The 18,422-nt window shown below is 38.5% G+C and overlaps 1 protein-coding gene across 2 annotated transcripts in view; it reads right to left on the bottom strand.

The window, feature by feature from the left end:
• LOC309843930 (uncharacterized protein) overlaps nt 1-18,422 on the bottom strand; it is a 273,507-nt gene that overhangs the window by 19,693 nt on the left and 235,392 nt on the right. The gene's annotated exons all lie outside the window — the stretch shown is intronic.

Raw genomic sequence — 18,422 nt, 5'->3', positions numbered from 1 at the left:
CACATCCCAGGCACAGAAATGGATTCATAATTCAGATCGAGTCAACAGAAAGCCCATCACCCTGACTGCTACAGCCATGAGCATGTGCCGTTTGGCAGACCAATTAGTGTCCTCCTCAGTGATGTTCTACCAGAAATGCCACTTTCTTTCTGCTGGGGATTCAAGCCACTGGGTTGCCTGTTAGCTGGCCACCCATCCCTGGCGAGGGAAAACACGAGCTGCGACAACCTTATACCCTGGGTCATGGCAGTGATGATGACAATGATGATGGTGCAGCAATCATGAAAAGAAAACAGAATATTACAACTTCAGTGCTGATGATGGTTAACACTATGAGCTAGGTACTCTGCTAGGTACTTTACAAATATAAACTCATTTAATCTTCACAACAAAGCAATGAGGCAAATCTTATCCTGATTTCACAGATCAGAAAACAAGGACAAAACGGTCTAAGTAATTCACCCAGTGTTATATGGTTAGCAAGTGGGAAGAAAGTCTGAGAGACTGCCTTTCCATGACTAAACTTTTCATTTTAATGAAATTCCCGTTTTAATTAAAGTGGTTTGAATTGTATTTCAGTTACTTGTATTTTTTTAAAGTCCAGGTTACTACAGTCTTTTTTTTTCTTGAAGATTTTATTTATTTATTTGACAGAGAGAGATCACAAGTAGGCGGAGAGGCAGGCAGAGAGAAAGGGAAGCAGGTTCCCTGCTGAGCAGAGGTGGGGGGCTGGGGGGAAGCAGGCTTTTCGTTGAGCAGAGAGCCCGATGCGGGGCTCGATTCCAGGACCCTGAGATCATGACCTGAGCCGAAGGCAGAGGCTTTAACCCACTGAGCCACCCAGGCACCCCCCAGGTTACTACAGTCTTGATGGAAACTATGTTGGACACCTCTCATCTGCCATTCTGAATCTTCTCACACCCAATCCTTAGTAAGCTACCACTGCAGCAGCCAGTCCTACTTCCCTTCAAAGAGCTTCATGCAGATGTCTTCCAGTAGCATCTCACTTGAACCTGCTCCGAGTACGTTGCACACCTGCTCGTGGGATTCTCTGGTGTTACAGCATGCAACATCTATGAAAATCTACTTGTGTCTGTGTACATTCAATCTGGAACTACAGGGAAATTATCCTCGAGGTTACCCTTGACTAAGTAGACATCAGAACCAAAGCATAAACGCTTTCTTCCTTTGTCCCTGAGTGGATGGTTCTGACGCTCATTATGAGGCTCATCAGAAGATCTGCAGAATCAAGCAGCAGGCACCCACTGCAAGGCCAATTCAAGAGCACAGCCATGTTTTGGCTGTTTCCAATTCCCTGGTTAATTTCTCTCCCTCTTCACCCCAGCACCCTGAAATTATTTTCCAAATAAACTTTATTCATATCAGGGCTTTACTTTTCTTTGAGAGAAATCCAAGTTAATCACTCTTACTTTTATTTCTTAATTTAATAATTTTAAAAAGACCCATGTTTATAGAGTATGTGAGAACTCTCTATTAGCTATAACACCAAAATCAGAAGTAAAGTTATCATTTTCCCTGAAATTTCTGAAAACTCTTTTTTAATCTCCAGTTTCCTTGTTAATAACACTAGCCTAGGAGGTGGTGAGCAAATGACAAGCCACGCTGTTCTGGAAATGCTGTTTTTGTCTATTCTTCAGATATGTGACATGGGCTTATAATTTGGTAACTGATTCACTTTTTCAGCTTTAACAGTGAAAACTCCTTAAGGCATTTGTGCTATTACCACATCTTCATCTTATTATTAAGGTGACTGACTTAATACTGAATATCAAGCAATCATGTTTATTAATATTACATATTACTTCATTATTTATTATATGAATAAAAGAGGTAAAAAAGATAAATCCATAATATCAGAAGGCATCACAAGTCCTTCATTTACCATTTACTCATTCAGACTACATTGAACTTTTAAGGACCTGGTGCGGTTAGTTCTGTGGATTGCACACTGAGACACTAGCTAGTAATGAAGGTCATGGTTGGAAGAATTTAATATTTTTCCTATAAACCTTTAATCACATTTATTTCAAAGATATAATCCAGTGTTATAGTCATTAAAGTAGCGTGTTTTTTAAAGATCCTAAAATTAAGTAGAATTTTGTTTCCCAATTACCCAAAATGAATAGTAGTAGGCAAAACACACATGCACCCAGCCAAGTTCAACCAAACTGCTTTTGATGCCTCAAGGCCAAGATAAATTCACTTAACTCCTTGAAGTAAAGCCAGAACCACTTCCTTACCAAAATGGAGCTTTCTTTAAACTACCAAGACCAGTTCAGAATCACCACAATTTTCTGAGACCCAAACTAATGACAAATCTTGTGTTGCTTCAAGTTAACTGTAGAATATAGCACTGTAGGATGATTCACCATTATAAATAGAAATAAAATAACTAGTTGGATCTTTTTAAATTGATGGGTTTGTAATAAAGATGACACCAAGAATTATGGCCTGCTTTCCAAGTAATAGCTATAATCTTATAACTTATATACTCTTACAACTGGTATACGATAGATATTATCTTACAACTGCCTAACTATAAAAACATATCACTAGGAAGTGTTCTTTCAAAATAGGCTCAAAAACCTGGTATTTTGAGGGGCGCCTGGGTGGCTCAGTGGGTTAAGTATTTGCCTTCGGCTTGGGTCATGGTGGTCAAGGTCCTGGGATCCAGCCCTACATCAGGCTCTCTGCTCAGCAGGGAGCCTGCTTCCCCCTCTCTCTCTGCCTTCCTCTCTGTCTACTTGTGATCTCTGTCTCTGTCAAATAAATAAATAAAATCTAAAAAAAAAAAAAGCCTGGTATTTTGAAATGGTGTGAATTTATCACTGAACATGCATGGGAGGGGTTCTTTTTGGTAAACTTTTACATTGAAATAGAGTATACATACTTCAAAGATAACTCTGTATACAGTAAAGAGCACAGCTCAAAAAATTTTAATGAATTCAACATGTTCAGGTTACCACTTAGATTAAGATCAAAACTATTCCCAGCACCCCAAAAACCTCTTCCTGCCCTCTCAATGATCCTCAATCATTATTCCACCAAAGGCAACCAATCCTGACTTCCATTATAATAGATTAATTTTGCTTGTTATTGAACTTTGTATAAATGGAATCATACATTATCTTATATACATACTTTGAGTCTGACATTTTTGCTCTGATTTATCACATTTTATCTGTGAGATTCGTCCAAAATTTTACTTGTGGCCATAGTCTGAACTTTCTTCAGTGCTGTAAAATAGTCTATTGTAAAATATATCACAACTTATTTATGGACATTTGGGTTATTTCCAGTTTGGAACTCTTGAAAAGAATGCTAATATAATCATTTTGTACATGTTTTTAGTGAACATATGTATGCAATTCTTCTAGGTGTATATCTAAGATTGGAATTTCTGTGACATGGGGTTTATGTGTGTTTAATTTTAGTAGCTATTACAAGTTGTTTTCTATAGTAGAGGTACCAATTTATACTCCCCCAGCAGTGTGGAATAGTTAGCTGTTCTGCATTCTTACTAACAATTGGTGTTATCTGTTCTTTATTTCTTTCATTGTAGGCACTCTGATGGGTGTGTAGTGCTATGTCATTGTGGATACAGCATGCATAACTCTGTTAATCAATGATATTGAATGTCCTTTCAAATGAAAAATTTGCATATATAAATGCCAATGCAAGTCTTTTGCCCAGTTTATTTGAGCTGTCTTTTTATTGATTACTATTTCTTAATAGTAACCTTTGTTACATATATGCAATTCAAACATCTTTTCCCCTCTATGGCTTGAGTTTCAACTCTCCTCATAGTATCTTTTGATTAACAGAATTTCTCAATTTTTTTTTATTTTTTTATAAACATATATTTTTATCCCCAGGGTACAGGTCTGTGAATCACCAGGTTTACACACTTCACAGCACTCACCAAAGCACATACCCTCCCCAAAGTCCATAATCCCACCCCCTTCTCCCAAACCCCCTCCCCCCAGCAACCCTCAGTTTGTTTTGTGAGATTAAGAGTCACTTATGGTTTGTCTCCCTCCCAATCCCATCTTGTTTCATTGATTCTTCTCCTATTTTTAATAAGACCAAATACATCAAGTTTTTTCTTCATACTTAGTGCTTTGTGTCCTTTTTCAAAATCTTTCTTCAATCCATGGTCATGCAAATCTTACTGTATGATGATCTTTAAAAAAACTTGTTTTACTCTTCACATTTAAGCATATTACATTTAAGCATTTTATATTTACCTAAATATATACATTAAATCAATCTGGAATTAATTATTGTGTATTGTATGAGGTAGGAGTCAAGGTTCATATTTTTTCCATGTGGATAATTGAGTTCAATTTATTTTTTAAAGTCCTTTCCTCTAAATGCATTAAAATTACATATTTGTTGAAAGTCAAGTGACTATATATGTGTGGATCTATTTCTGTACTCACTATTCTGCTCAATGGCCTATTTATCTATCTTTGTGCCAATACAATAATGCTTTAATTATAGACTTTTATGATAACTTGATATTTGGTGACATAAGCCCTCAAATTTTGACCTTCTTCACACTGTCTTGACTATTCTAGATCCTTTGCTTTTCCATAAAAATTTTAGAGTTAGCTTATCGATTTACATTTAAAGAAGTGCTAGGAGAATTTTGATGGGGATTGTATTAAATCTATAAATCAATTTAGGGAGAACAGACATCTTTGCATTGCATTTTATATTCCCTGGAAATTGTATATCCTTTTTTTTATTTTTAAACTTAGTTCTTTTTTCATTTACTTCAGTAATATCTTATATGTTGGTTAATTTATTTCCAGGTATTTAATGTTTTTAATGCCAATGTAAAGAGTATCATTTTTAAATGAATTGACCTGCATACTTATTGCTACTATATAAAAAACAACAACAACAACAACAGTTTTTGTATACTTACCCTGTATTAAGTTACCTTGCTAATTTATCTATTAGGCCTAATATTGTGTTTATAGATTATTTTGGATTTTCTGTAAACATAATAACATCATTCTTGAATTCTTACTGTGGTTATTAATGATGATTAGGTTTTTAATATTAAATCAGCTATGAATTTCTAGAATAAACTCAGCTTGGTCATGATTTGATTTGGTAATATTTTATTGAAGATTTTAAAATCTGTAATAATACAATAAATTGTTTTAAAAATTTTCCTATTTGTAATATCCTTACTAGGTCTTAATTTCAAGGTTATACCTCATAAAATGAGTTGAAAGACATTTCCTCTTTTTCCATGCTTTGTCTTTTTTTTCCTAGCAATGGCCCTTAGGAATCTCAAATGAAAGTCTGGGGTATTTATGAGGGACCCATTCATTTGAGGACTCAAGAGGAAACTGCACACAGAATGCTGGGTTCAACCCTCTGCAGGTTTCACTTCTTATGACAAAGGGTTTTCAAGTCCTAGTTGTTTTAGCTTTAAATTCCCTTTTTTAACTGACTCCTATTGAGGCTGCCAGAACTCACAAGATGCTTTCTTTTCAGCCTATGGATTGTGTCCTGAGGGGTAAAAGCAGCAATGAATAAAAGACTCACCTCAAAATATTTTCCTTCTCCATGGGATCTTAGCCCCTCAAGGTCCAGAAGTCTATAGAGATACTCTACTAACTCCATGAAGACTTCTGTTTTTGTTTATTTTAAAATTTTACCCATCTTTTATAGTTGATATCAAAGAATAGTCTGGTAAGAGGTACTATATCATACTTGGGAGCAGAAGCCCCTAAATAGAGGTCTAAAATAGGGGGCCTTCAGCATCACCTCTCAATCCATCATCACACATCTGGCAACTGCACTTTTGCTGAGTCCAGGAATCTGTGCCCTGGTCAGGGGCAGGATGAAAGACTGTCTCATTCTCCTGAGCCCTGTCATTGTTCAATGACTGGGAGTCATCTTCATAGTCCATTCATATTGCCTTCAGACAGCAGATTTTTATACTAATATTTACAGGGCTATTGTGAGGGATAATTTTACCCAAACTGGATTTCTTAATTTGGGCCAGCTGATACTAAAACAGGAGATAGCCTATGATTTTCAAGGTTTTCTTTTTTTGTTCAAACAGCTACTATTTTCTCCTATATAGTGGAAGGATAAAATATTAACTCATAAATCCAAAATATGAATCTACCACCTGAGTAATAGCTTATATAACCTATGATTGATTCATTACCTGTAACATTAATGGTCATAGTATTTTAAGAAATGTTGAGAGCACAGATTTCTTCCACATGGGCCCCATCCAATGTCCTATTAATACTGACCACATATAGTCAGAAATTTACAGTTGAGTCAAGAGGACTCTTCTGGGCAATTTATTTCCTGATTTCTCTTATAAAAATCTTATTAAGCCACAGCTTAAGTTCAATTTTAAAAGAAATAAATACCTATTGACTGAAATACCATTCTGGCACTGTACCCAAAAGCTGCATGGAGATGAGGTTGCTTAATATATAAAAAAAAGTATTTTTTTATTTTAAAAATTAATTATGAGACTCTGATTTCCTAAATTTCACAACAGGAAAACATTAGCTTGGTGGTAATGGCACTGAAAAACTTACTGGCATTCCTTTATAAACAGGCATGAAAAGGGATAAAAATAAAGGGTAGGAGGACTTAAGGGGGTAATGTAATCATTTTCAAGAAGACACTTGGTACCTGGTTCTAAGCTGTTTCCATCTTGTTTCTAAGCCAGCCTATCTCTTCAGTGCCTTTCTCCAACTTTCTGTCATCCTGGAAGGGCTTACTATCTGCTGACACTCTGAAACACTGAAGACTGTGGACTTAAACTGCTTTGTTGCAGTGTTTCACTTGTGCTGATCCAGTCTTAAATGGCTCTGGTTATTTCTGACTAAGCCCTGACAAACTGAGTTATTGCTTCAGCTCCACCAACAGTGAATAATACAGTCTGGGACCACCTGCATATGCAGCTCTTTATTGGATACATGACTAAAATATCACCAGCCTTTAGAGTAGGTGACAGGTGGGAATATGTCACACTTCTGCTTTGGAACGAGGGATGAATTAATAGCTATCCCATGTTAATTTTCTTCCTATGAGTCTCTGATTAGATAATGCCATATCTTCCATTTATGGTAAAAAAAAAAAAATGGTATCTCACCCTTTGAAGGACTATGCCACAGCATGAAAAAACCCAGATGTTTTCTTAGGAAAAAATCTGAGACATTGGACAATAGGAGAAAACAATTCACAAAGAAGAGAAAGTAATTTTTCCTAGATCTTTTTGAAAAAAGATTTTATTTATTTATTTGACACAGAGAGAGAGAGTGTGCACAAGAAGGGGCAGCGGCAGAGGAAGAAGGAGAAGCAGGCTCCCCCCCACACCCCCAGCAGAGAGCTTGACACAAGCTCAACGAGGGACTTGACCCCAGGACCATGGAACCATAACCTGAGCTGAAGGCAGACGCTCAGCCGATGAGCCACCCAGGAGTCCCTTTTTCCAAGATCTTAAACATCAATCAACAAATGTGTACCAAAGCTGTAGAGGACACAAAGACTTATAAACACTATTCCTGTCCTTAAGGAATTCATGGACTAATAAGAAACAATTAGAACGGAATCTGTGGAACAACAGTGATAACGCCTTTACATGCATCCACAGGGGCTGGGGAATTCCTCCCAAGTCTTACTGCACTCACTGGAGATATGAAACTATCTTTAATTTGAATTTTTCTACTCAAATACATTGCAAGTTTCTTGAGGACAGAAACTCTGCCTTCCTCCTAAAACCTAGAATAATACTCCATAAATATTTGTTGATTGGAAAACTTTTTGACACAGCCAGGACAACTCCATGCAAATTTCCTTGCAGAGGAAACTATTTCTAAGTGCATACACAGCACGAGAAAGGGGACTCTGTTCTGATTCCCCAGGGTGCAGCAGGATATAATGTTATTTCTGTGGAAGTACTATAAACATCAAGAAGGATGAAACTGCCATTCATACTACATATTTCTTCCAAAAAGATTCTTCTGCAGATTCAGAAATCAGCTGTGAATGACTCACAGAAAGTTCTTAAAGTTAATGTGGGTTTAGTTCGTGCTGCCAAACATTCTATTTGACCATTTGCATTTCTCCTTTGGGGTTGACAATCCACCATCCTCAACCTTCCCAGCCTGACTTGTCTAATGAGGGCAGGTGTGCCTGCAACTGCAGCGAAGGTTAACTCCCACAGCCAGAAGCATGCAGAACGTAAATAGGAAGTTCGAAGATGTAAAAGGATAGTGACTCATTAGTTACTCATTAAATGGGAAGTTTGTAATAGTGCATAAGGAAGAGTCCCCTCTACATTTTTTGACACAGTTCTCTCTTGGGAAAAGTTCTTCTTGTGTTACCATGACTACATAGAGCTCTTAGGGCCTGGGTAAACAGCCTCCTTCCTGATGGACTGTTTGTGGTGGCTGGCTTTCCCAGGAATCAGTTCTGCTACTGAAGAACATCCAGGTTTCTCCCAACTATACATTATGGTGATGAAGATAATACTTAGCATAGAAAACCAGCTCAATGAACGTCAGAACTAACTACTTCTGCCATCATCAATAATTGAGATATATTAATAAAAAGGCAGGAAGACAAAGAAGAGTTATTAGAAAAAGTAGCCACAAATCCCTCTATTATTAAGAAAATAATAATAACAAAAATAATGAATATGGGAAAGGTTCATGATTCTCAGAACCTTGGTTTTCCAGAATGTATGTCAGATTCATCTTAATTGTCCTGTGGGACTGAAATTCTGATTAAAAGCCAAGATGCTGGGGGAGGAGTCAAGATGGCGGAGAAGTACCAGGCTGAGACTACTTCAGCTAACCGGAGATCAGCTAGATAGCTTATCTAAAGATTGCAAACACCTGAAAATCCATCGGCAGATCGAAGAGAAGAAGAACAGCAATTCTGGAAACAGAAAAACAACCACTTTCTGAAAGGTAGGACCAGCGGAGAAGTGAATCCAAAGTGACGGGAAGATAGACCCCGGGGGAAGGGGCCGGCTCCCGGCAAGCGGCGGAGCAACGGCGCACAAAATCAGGACTTTTAAAAGTCTGTTCCGCTGAGGGATGTCGCTCCAGAGGCTAAACCGGGGCGAAGCACACATGGGGTCAGGTGGCCTCAGGTCCCGCAGGGTGACAGAAGGATCGGGGGTGTCTGAGTGTCGCAGAGATTGCGGGTATTGGAACGGGAAAGCTGGCTACAGAGACAGAGCCGACAGTGAGCTCGCAGCTCTGTGTTACCTTGAACCGGTCGCAGGCTCGGTGAGCTCGGAGCGCGGCCGGAGGTCAGGCAGACGGGAGTAGCTGGCGCTGTTCTCTGAGGGCGCACTGAGGAGTGGGGCCATGGGCTCTCGGCTCCTCCAGGCCGGAGACCAGGAGGCCGCCATTTCTGTTCCCGTCCTCCAGAACTCTATGGAAAGCAAAGAGCTCAGGGAACAAAAGCTCCTGAAAGCAAACCCAAGCGGATTAATCACCCCGGCCCCTGGGTAAGGGCAGTGCAATTCCGCCTGGGGCAAAGACACTTGAGAATCACTACAACAGGCCCCTACCCAGAAGATCAACAAGAAATCCAGCCAAGACCAAGTTCACCTACCAAGGAGTGCGGTTTCAATACCAAGGAGAGCAGCAGAATTCCAGAGGAGGAGAAAGTAAAGCACGGAACTCATGGCTTTTTCCCTGTGATTTTTTTTAGTCTTGCAATTAATTTAATCTTTTTCTTTTTCAATTTTTGTATTTTTTTTTCTCGCCTTCTGGTAAAATTTTTTTTTAACTTTTACCTTTTTCTTTTTTAACGTTTTTTAACCAGTTTATCTAATATATATATTTTTTCTTTTATGTATTTGTATTTGTTTTCTTTTTTTTTTAATTCATTTCTTTTCTTTTTTTTTTTTTTCCTTTCTTCCTTCCTTTTTGAACCTCTTTTTATCCCCTTTCTCCCCCCTCACGATTTGGGATGTCTTCTACTTTGGTTAAAGCATATTTCCTGGGGTTGTTGCCACCCCTTTAGTATTTTCCTTGCTCCTTCATATACTCTTATCTGGACAAAATGACAAGACGGAAGAATTCAACACAAAAAAAAGAACAAGAGGCAGTACCGAAGGCTAGGGACCTAATCAATACAGACATTGGTAATATGTCAGATCTAGAGTTCAGAATGACAATTCTCAAGGTTCTAGCCGGGCACAATAAAGGCATGGAAGATATTAGAGAAACCCTCTCGAGAGATATAAAAGCCCTTTCTGGAGAAATAAAAGAACTAAAATCTAACCAAGTTGAAATCAAAAAAGCTATTAATGAGGTGCAATCAAAAATGGAGGCTCTCACTGCTAGGATAAATGAGGCAGAAGAAAGAATTAGTGATATAGAAGACCAAATGACAGAGAATAAAGAAGCTGAGCAAAAGAGGGACAAATAGCTACTGGACCACGAGGGGAGAATTCAAGAGATAAGTGACACCATAAGACGAAATAACATTAGAATAATTGGGATTCCAGAAGAAGAAGAAAGAGAGAGGGGAGCAGAAGGTATACTGGAGAGAATTATTGGGGAGAATTTCCCCAATATGGCAAAGGGAACGAGCATCAAAATTCAGGAGGTTCAGAGAATGCCCCTCAAAATCAATAAGAATAGGCCCACACCCCGTCACCTAATAGTAAAATTTACAAGTCTCAGTGACAAAGAGAAAATCCTGAAAGCAGCCTGGGAAAAGAAGTCTGTAACATACAATGGTAAAAATATTAGATTGGCAGCTGACTTATCCACAGAGACCTGGCAGGCCAGAAAGAGCTGGCATGATATTTTCAGAGCACTAAATGAGAAAAACATGCAGCCAAGAATACTATATCCAGCTAGGCTATCACTGAATATAGAAGGAGAGATTAAAAGCTTCCAGGACAAACAAAAACTGAAAGAATTTGCAAACACCAAACCAGCTCTACAAGAAATATTGAAAGGGGTCCTCTAAGCAAAGAGAGAGCCTACACGTGGTAGATCAGAAAGGAACAGAGACCATATACATTAACAGTCACCTTACAGGCAATACAATGGCACTAAATTCATATCTCTCAATAGTTACCCAGAATGTTAATGGGCTAAATGCCCCTGACAAAAGACACAGGGTATCAGAATGGATAAAAAAAACAAAACCCATCTATATGTTGCCTCCAAGAAACTCATTTTAAGCCCGAAGACACCTCCAGATTTAAAGTGAGGGGGTGGAAAAGAATTTACCATGCTAATGGACATCAGAAGAAAGCAGGAGTGGCAATCCTTATATCACATCAATTAGATTTTAAGCCAAAGACTATAATAAGAGATGAGAAAGGACACTATATCATACTCAAAGGGTCTGTCCAACAAGAAGATTTAACAATTTTAAATATCTATGCCCCCAACGTGGGAGCAGCCAACTATATAAACCAATTAATAACAAAATCAAAGAAACACATCAACAATAATACAATAATAGTAGGGGACTTTAACACTCCCCTCACTGAAATGAACAGATCATCCAAGCAAAAGATCAGCAAGGAAATAAAGGCCTTAAACAACACACTGGACCAGATGGACATCACAGATATATTCAGAACATTTCATCCCAAAGCAACAGAATACACATTCTTCTCTAGTGCACATGGAACATTCTCGAGAATAGATCACATCCTCGGTCTTAAATCAGGACTCAACCGGTATCAAAAGATTGGGATCATTCCCTGCATATTTTCAGACCACAATGCTCTAAAGCTAGAACTCAACCACAAAAGGAAGTTTAGAAAGAACCCAAATACATGGAGACTAAACAGCATCCTTCTAAAGAATGAATGGGTCAACTGGGAAATTAAAGAAGAATTGAAAAAAATCATGGAAACAAATGATAATGAAAATACAACGGTTCAAAATCTGTGGGACACAAAAAGGCAGTCCTGAGAGGAAAATATATAGCGGTACAAGCCTTTCTCAAGAAACAAGAAAGGTCTCAGGTACACAACCTAACCCTACACCTAAAGGAGCTGGAGAAAGAACAAGAAAGAAACTCTAAGCCCAGCAGGAGAAGAGAAATCATAAAGAAAGAGCAGAAATCAATGAAATAGAAACCAAAGAAACAATAGAACAAATCAACGAAACTAAGAGCTGGTTCTTTGAAAGAATTAATAAAATTGATAAACCCCTGGCCAGACTTATCAAAAAGAAAAGAGAAAGGACCCAAATAAATAAAATCATGAATGAAAGAGGAGAGATCACAACTAACACCAAAGAAATACAAACTATTATAAGAACATACTATGAAACTCTACGCCAATAAATTTGACAATCTGGAAGAAATGGATGCATTCCGAGAAACATATAAACTACCACAACTGAACCAGGAAGAAATAGAAAGCCTGAAGAGACCCATAACCAGTAAGGAGATTGAAACAGTCATTAAAAATCTCCAAACAAACAAAAGCCCAGGGCCAGACGGCTTCTGGGGGAATTCTACGAAACATGTAAAGAAGAACTAATTCCTATTCTCCTGAAACTGTTCCAAAAAATAGAAATGGAAGGAAAACTTCCAAACTCATTTTATGAGGCCAGCATCACCTTGATCCCCAAACCAGACAAGGATCCCATCAAAAAAGAGAGCTATAGACCAATATCCTTGATGAACACAGATGCGAAAATACTCAACAAAATACTAGCCAATAGGATTCAACAGTACATTAAAAGGATTATTCACCAAGACCAAGTGGGATTTATTCCAGGGCTGCAAGGTTGGTTCAACATCTGCAAATCAGTCAATGTGATACAACACATCAATAAAAGAAAGAACAAGAACCATATGATACTCTCAATAGATGCTGAAAAAGCATTTGACAAAGTACAGCATCTCTTCCTGATCAAAACTCTTCAAAGTGTAGGGATAGAGGGCACATACCTCAATATCATCAAAGCCATCTATGAAAAACCCACCGCAAATATCATTCTCAATGGAGAAAAACTGAAAGCTTTTCTGCTAAGGTCAGGAACACAGCAGGGATGTCCATTATCACCACTGCTATTCAACATAGTACTAGAGGTCCTAGCCTCAGCAATCAGACAACAAAAGGAAATTAAAGGCATCCAAATAGGGAAAGAAGAAGTCAAATTATCACTCTTCGCAGATGATATGATACTATATGTGGAAAACCCAAAAGACTCCACTCCAAAACTGCTAGAACTTGTACAGGAATTCAGTAAAGTGTCAGGATATAAAATCAATGCACAGAAATCAGTTGCATTTCTCTACACCAACAACAAGACAGAAGAAAGAGAAATGAAGGAGTCAATCCCATTTACAATTGCACCCAAAACCATAAGATACCTAGGAATAAACCTAACCAAAGAGGCACAGAATCTATACTCAGAAAACTATAAAGTACTAATGAAAGAAATTGAGGAAGACACAAGAAATGGAAAAATGTTGCATGCTCCTGGATTGGAAAAATAAATATTGTGAAAATGTCTATGCTACCTAAAGCAATCTACACATTTAATGCAATTCCTATCAAAGTACCACCCATCTTTTTCAAAGAAATGGAACAAATAATTCTAAAATTTATTTGGAACCAGAAAAGACCTCGAATAGCCAAAAGGATATTGAAAAAGAAAGCCAAAGTTGGTGGCATCACAATCCTGGACTTCAAGCTCTATTACAAAGCTGTCATCATCAAGACAGCATGGTACTGGCACAAAAACAGACACATAGATCAATGGAACAGAATAGAGAGCCCAGAAATAGACCCTCAACTCTACAGTCAACTAATCTTCGACAAAGCAGGAAAGAATGTCCAATGGAAAAAAGACAGCCTCTTCAATAAATGGTGCTGGGAAAATTGGACAGCCATATGCAGAAAAATGAAATTGGACTATTTCCTTACACCACATACAAAAATAGACTCAAAATGGATGAAGGACCTCAACGTGCGAAAGGAATCCATCAAAATCCTTGAGGAGAACACAGGCAGCAACCTCTTCGACCTCTGCCGCAGCAACATCTTCCTAGGAACAACGTCAAAGGCAAGGGAAGCAAGGGCAAAAATGAACTATTGGGATTTCATCAAGATCAAAAGCTTTTGCACAGCAAAGGAAACAGTTAACAAAATCAAAAGACAACTGACAGAATGGGAGAAGATATTTGCAAACGACATATCAGATAAAGGACTAGTGTCCAGAATCTATAAAGAACTTAGCAAACTCAACACCCAAAGAACAAATAATCCAATCAAGAAATGGGCAGAGGACATGAACAGACATTTCTGCAAAGAAGACATCCAGATGGCCAACAGACACATGAAAAAGTGCTCCATATCACTCGGCATCAGGGAAATACAAATCAAAACCACAATGAGATATCACCTCACACCAGTCCGAATGGCTAAAATCAACAAGTCAGGAAATGACAGATGCTGGCGAGGATGCAGAGAAAGGGGAACCCTCCTACACTGTTGGTGGGAATGCAAGCTGGTGCAGCCACTCTGGAAAACAGCATGGAGGTTCCTCAAAATGTTGAAAATAGAACTGCCCTATGACCCAGCAATTGCACTATTGGGTATTTATCCTAAAGATACAAACGTAGTGATCCAAAGGGGCACGTGCACCCGAATGTTTATAGCAGCAATGTCCACAATAGCCAAACTACGGAAAGAACCTAGATGTCCATCAACAGATGAATGGATCAAGAAGATGTGGTATATATACACAATGGAATACTATGCAGCCATCAGAAGAAATGAAATCTTGCCATTTGCGACAACATGGATGAAACTAGAGCGTATCATGCTTAGTGAAATAAGTCAAGCAGAGAAAGACAACTATCATATGATCTCCCTGATATGAGGAAGTGGTGATGCAACATGGGGGCTTAAGTGAGTAGGAGAAGAATAAATGAAACAAGATGGGATTGGGAGGGAGACAATCCATAAGTGACTCTTAATCTCACAAAACAAACTGAGGGTTGCTGGGGGGAGGGGGTTTGGGAGAAGGGGGGGTATTATGGACATTGGGGAGGGTATGTGCTTTGTTGAGTGTGTAAACCTGGTGATTCACAGACCTGTACCCCTGGGGATAAAAATATATGTTTATAAAAAATAAAAAATTAAAAAAAAAAAAAAGCCAAGATGCTTGGTCATTAGGAAAACCATTTTTTTTTAAAATTAACAGATAATGTATTATTATCCTCAGGGGTACAGTCTGTGAATCATCAGGCTTACACACTTCACAGCACTCACCTTAGCGCATACCCTCTCCAATGTCCATAACTCCACCACCCTCTCCCTACCCCCCTCCCCGCCGCAACCCTGGGTTTGTTTTGTGAGATTAAGAGTCTCTTATGGTTTGTCTCCCTCCCCATCCCATCTTGTTTCATTTATTCTGGAAAGCCATTTTAATACAAAGAACTCATAGTAATTACTTGAAGTAACATCAAGCATATATCTGTTGCAAGCATATTTAGATATGTACATGTTTTTCATACATGCATATATTTGTAAATATGTGAATAAGCACATACGGGGTTTTTTTTTTTTTAAACTTCATTCAGTCTCACAGAAGCTGAGATTTTGCGGCTGGGAAAGACCATGACAACTTTCAGGTTCTACCATTAAAATATGAGGAAAAATATCATTTAAAGAAATAATGCTAGAGAGCACCTGGGTGGCCCAGTCATTAAGTGTCTGCCTTCACCTCAAGTCATGATTCCAGGGTCCTGGCATCAAGCCCCACATTGTGCTCCCTGCTTGGTGGGAAGCCTGCTTCTCACTCTCCCTGCCTGTCTCCCTCTCTTGCTTTGTCTCTGTCTGTCAAATAAATAAATAAAATCTTAAAAAAAAAAAAATGATGCTAGAGAAAGTCTGAAAAATACGGCTCATTTTAAAACACTAACATTCGAAAATAAAACGTATTACCTTCTCTTTATTGCAATGGGAAAGGCCTTGGTTTGTTTTCTCTAGGGAAATTTCAATTACACTAAGTAACCACTGGATTAAAATGCTCAAAACTGAGGTAATACAGGGCGTATTAAGTGCACAAAGCCAAAGGCCTTCACACCTGTTTTAGCCCCTTTAGTTCCTGCTTATACACTGGCAGTAAATATGTGTGGGCTTCTTGCCATGGTCTTCCCATGAGACCAGGAACTACTCAGAGGAAAAACTTAACTCACAAAACTATACCATTTCTAGGTTGGAAGCTTCACAGGTATCTGCTCCAAGTGGCTTTTCCCAAGCAGAAATCTCTTGAATGACAGGCCGCTATTTGATTACTACAAGTGACAAGAAGTTTACTACTTTGCACAATACACTACTGTACTGTTATTCTAACCCAGCAGAAGTTAGGATTTCATGTCTCTAACCATTATTTTTAATTCTTCCCTTTGAAAGCATAGGTAATAAATTGAATCCTATGGCCAAATTAAATCCTTCAAGGGTTAAAAGAAAGCCTCATACCCCTATTCTGCCATTCACCATACTTTCTTATAATTGTTGGCGTATGTCTACCACTAGATGTTAAGCTCCGTGAGGTGGGGAGGGCCACATCACTTTTATTTATGGGTACATCAGCCTGCATGGTACTCAGACCATAGTAAATAATCACAATATTTGTCAGGCGAATTTTTGTCCCTTTGAGCTAAAAATTGAGGCAAGAAGGTAGTACTTAAGCTAATTTCTCCTCTTCATTCTTTACACCAGTCTTTAGTCTCCATTCCCAGACTAATATCAAATTAAAACTAAGTTACAGATGTACTCGTCAATGGGTCTGTCTGGAAAGCTCTGAATTAACTTGAGTACTCCAAAATATTAAGCCAATAAGTCAGTCTGGGCTTTGGAGTCCCAGTCAGAGTTTCTGATTCACAATAAGAGTACAAATATATTAAAATCATCAGGAAATAACATTAAACCAAAAAAGGATGTTAATGGGTGTTAATCCTTGTGGTCAAAACACCTTATGGTCCTGCTTTTTTCAAAACTGGACTAAGTCTTTTGTGCTTCAGGCGACCTCTTTGAAGAGGCTGCCAAGTTGGTGACCTGCAATGTTAGCTTTTTTTTTTTTTTAAGATTTTATTTATTTATTTGACAGAGATAACAAGTAGGCAGGGAAGCAGGCAGAGAGAGAAAGGAGGAATCAGGCTCTCTGCTGAGCATAGAGCCTGATGTGGGGCTCGATCCCAGGACCTGAGATCATGACCTGAGCTGAAGGCAGAGGTTCCAACCCACTGAGCCACCCAGGCGCCCCTGCAATGTTAGCTTTTGACAATATGTCCACGCATGTGACCTCAGGAGAAAATGTCAGCCCAATATGGGTCCTTCAACATGAATGATGGCCCCATCTTAGTTTTTCTGAAACACAGGACAGTATTTGGATGAAAGTAACCTTTGTAAACAAAAAGCAGAAGGTGTAAACTCTCACCTCAGGGTCTGGTAACAAATGAGCCAGAATTGAGCTCAGTGATTGGCCAAGAAAACATCCAAAGGTGGAAAACATCCAAAGGTGGGAAAGTTACATCTGGAATCATGTGGGCTTTAGGTCCACCAGCACAAAAGGAAAACAGTCATGGGCTCATTTACTTGAAAATGCAAAAACAAGAACTAACATACAAACTGACATCAAGGAAGGAAAGAAAACATAGCTCTTTTGATTTTTACAAACCTAAGATATAAATTCTCTCTCTCTAAATCACAAATGTTTCCTCCTTTTTCCTCAATCGATTTACTGTATTTGCTAATTAAATTAGAGCACCATCCTGAGCATGCAACATTAGCTAGGATGGAGAGGAAATGTGTATTCTCTGTATTTCTCCTGGCGAGGGCACACATTGCTATTTTAGCATCATTGATCACAACTTATTATGTTGCTGATATTTCACATTTCATATGTTGCTGATACTTCAGGTCACTGGATCATTAATAGAGAATGGAGCTGAATGTAGATTTGTCAACAAATCTACATTTGTTGGGAGAGAACTTCAACTTCAGTGTTTTATGGCCACAGTTCCTATCTTCATTTACCTGCTAGGCGACTTGGGAGAAGTTACTTCACTTAATCACATCTCAGTTTTCCCCCCTGTGAAATGGTAAAATAATAGCCCCTGAATCAAAATATTTGGATTGGGGGGTATCTGGGTGGCTCAGTGGATTAAGTGTTCAATTCCTGATTTCGGCTAGGTCATGATTGTGGGATCCAGCCCCAGGTTAGGCTCTGTGCTCCGTGCAGTGTCTATTTAAGACTCTCTCTCTGTCCCTCCCAACCCCACTAGCTCTCTTTCTCTCTCTGACTCTCTCTCTATATATAAAATAATAAATCTTTAAAAAAAATTTTTTTAAATAAAATGAAATATTTGGGTTGGAGTTTCAAAGAAGTGAT

Source organism: Mustela nivalis (assembly GCF_964662115.1).
Source record: "Mustela nivalis genome assembly, chromosome: 11".
In the NCBI taxonomy this organism is placed as follows: Eukaryota; Metazoa; Chordata; class Mammalia; order Carnivora; family Mustelidae; genus Mustela; species Mustela nivalis.
This window is presented reverse-complemented; position numbering and strand designations above follow the sequence as displayed.